The 3028-nt window shown below is 32.2% G+C and overlaps 1 pseudogene; it reads left to right on the top strand.

Moving 5' to 3' along the window:
• Positions 1-656: 656 nt before the first annotated feature.
• Positions 657-758, top strand: LOC120891230 (U2 spliceosomal RNA; annotated as a pseudogene).
• Positions 759-3028: the final 2270 nt, after the last annotated feature.

The raw sequence follows: 3028 nt of genomic DNA, 5'->3' as shown, positions 1-3028 counted from the left end.
GTGCATTTTACAGTGTTATGTCTTAAGTGGAATGGATCATTGGCCATGAAGAAGTGTGTTAATAAATCTCCTAGGCTTTGTTAATTGCACTCAATGAAGTGTCACTGTTAAAACACAAAAGATGTGATAGAGAAAGCTGAACATAATGTCTTTCAGTTTTACAATTAACAGTTCACTAGGCAAATCGACCAAAAAGACCATAATTTGTTGAAGCCTTATTAACTTACATTTTCCTAGTCAAGGTCATAATTGTAGATGGCTTAAAGCTATCTTTTAATGCTCATCACTAAGCGTAACCTTGCGGGGGAGAAGGAATATTTTTCCTCCTAGTGGCACAAGATGACTTCTATGTTTACGAAAAATAAAGAAGCACTGTGTTAGGCAACAGACTTTCAGAATCACTCACCAACAAGCATGTGTGTTTGTCTTTAAGAAAAATATCATTTTGGAGTGCTTGTCTCAAAATGCTAAGTGGAAAAGAATATGTACTATGAAAATTCAAGATGGTACCTCAGAAACCATTAAGTATAAGCCCCTAGACATTAAAATAATAATAACAATAATATAAAAATTCTAATTTCTGTGCAGTCAGAGTTCTGTTTCTATTTAAACTCAGACAATAAGCAGTAGCATACTTATGTAAAACTTAACATTTGATCGCTTCTCGGCCTTTTGGCTAAGATCAAGTGTAGTATCTGTTCTTATCAGTTTAAAACTTAACATTTGAACAATTTTCTCTTAAGTTTTGAGAAACTTTCAATGAAACATTAGGTCGTTTACATATTTGAGAAAGAACTGTTTTCTGTTTCCTTTACTGTTGAAAATTTACCCTTGATCAAATGCCTTCCAGTTTCCATTCCGATCTTGTAAAAGCAGGAGTTGCATTTTTAGTGAAGCTGTGGCTTTAACAATGAAATTTACAGATTAAGTGTGGTTAAAGCAGAGGAGGGAATAAAGAAACTGCATTCTGTCTTTGAAAGTGGATGGCACTTTAATTCATGGGCAAGAATTTCACTTTTTAATGTACCTGTTTTAGTATAAGATTGACCAAAATAGTTCCAACCTATGATATGTTTGGGGTAATTCAAGATCCCCTGCATAAGATACTCTGTTCTATTTTTGAGCAGCTGAGTAATTTGCTGTGATCCAATTTATGTAGTTTTAAAATGAAATAATAATATTATCCACCATGGAATGATTATTAGGATAAAGGGAGAATATTTATTTTAAAGAACTTTAAAAATCAAACTATTATTAGTTAGCGTTAATTGTAGGTTAAAATATTAAATATGTAATTTTTGATATTCAAGCACTTTCATACCTACTACCTCAAAATGTGGCCTTCTGAGTGTAAATAGCTATGCTAGATACTATAATTCTAAAACCAACTGTGATATAACTTCTTCTCTTTTAAAGGTTATTATTTGGTTATGTAAACATGTTGGTATTACAATAGAGACAACTGAACCTCAGGGAAGTGAAATTACCTACTAATGCAACACAGCAATTTCAGGAGGAACAACACTAAGCCTTCAGAAGTTTTCATCTCTAAAAGAATCCCTTGAGACTATGAAACAAAGTCTCCTGTCAGTCGAATGTTCTTTCACATGATCACTCTGCTTCACTTAGACCACACAGAAAATCAAAATGAAATAGGTCAAATGTTAGACACCATTGTGAGAGTTCTAAATGCCACGTTGATATTTAGGCTAGGTGGGATGGAAGGCCATAGTAAAAGAATTTCAACTCCTTTATGCTATATTCAGTCAGTTGTTTGAGAAAAACTGCTTCAGATAGCTTCATTTCTGGCTGGACCACCCCAAAGGAATGGGAAGTCCCAATTATCCTCACCACCAATCTTCTCTTTGATTGAGCATGAATGGGATGATTTGATCTTAAGTGGAGATTATACACTAAGCAATGCTGGGTAGTCTTCAAATGAGCTTAAAAGAAGCTTTTAAAGAGTACAAATCAACATTAGGGGAAACTGGATTGTTCGGGAGATTTTTTCCCTTAAACTCAAAAACATTTAGATCACTTTTCTCTTTGAACTGCTTCTTCTACTTAAGATTAGAAACTATAAGGGAAGAAATGACATCAGCTCTTTTATTGATGTCTTGACAGACTTATGCAGTAAAGAAAAATACATCAAAAAAGAATCCAATTGCCATGAGATTTCTTAGTTCATAGTTATTATGCACACTGTTGTGAATATTGCAAGTATTTAAATTTCTGAATATAATCAAAAAATATGTACCATATAGATACTGAAATAAGAGTTTTAAACAAAATCAAATGCAAAGGAAGTAATCAAGAGAGACAGAGAAGAAAAGGACAAAGTGGAAGGAAGAGAAAGAAAAAAGAGAATAAAAAGAGGAATATGAAGCATTTTAATCTCAGAAAGGCTAAATTCAGATATTTAGAGTTGTATGTGACTAGGATCCACATTCTTATAAATCATATAAATTATAACATATCTTAGCAAATCAAAATGTTCAAGCATCTGCTAAATACTAATTCAATTCCCCACTATAATAATAATTACTATTTTCATTAATAATATTATTATTATTTATAGAGGACTTAAATGCTTATTGTAACCATTTTCCTTGTTTTAGCTCATTCAACACTGACAGTAATCTTACAAAGCAGGTCATATAAATATTCTGCTTTTAACATATAAAAATTAAAGTAAAATGAGAGTTTAACACTCTTTCTAGAACACAAAGCCAGCAACTTTCAGAAATGGACAGTCTGGCTTTAGAACTCATTTTACCTATTTTAGCATACCCAATGCATACTTCATTATCTTTATGTTACCTTCCCAAAAGAGATGAAAATATACCACCATTTATCCAGGTGTTTTGATGATTGGCTCAATTTCTTGTTGCAAGAAAATTTGAGCTAAGATTTGGAAGAGCTTCCAAGAAAATTGTTGAGTATGTGAGTCAAGAACTCATGCCTCTCAAACAGGATAATATATCTGCTTTGTTTTTGTAAATTTCATTTTTTATAATATCATACGCAT

The sequence above is a fragment of the Ictidomys tridecemlineatus genome, chromosome X (genome assembly GCF_052094955.1).
Source record: "Ictidomys tridecemlineatus isolate mIctTri1 chromosome X, mIctTri1.hap1, whole genome shotgun sequence".
In the NCBI taxonomy this organism is placed as follows: Eukaryota; Metazoa; Chordata; class Mammalia; order Rodentia; family Sciuridae; genus Ictidomys; species Ictidomys tridecemlineatus.
This window is presented reverse-complemented; position numbering and strand designations above follow the sequence as displayed.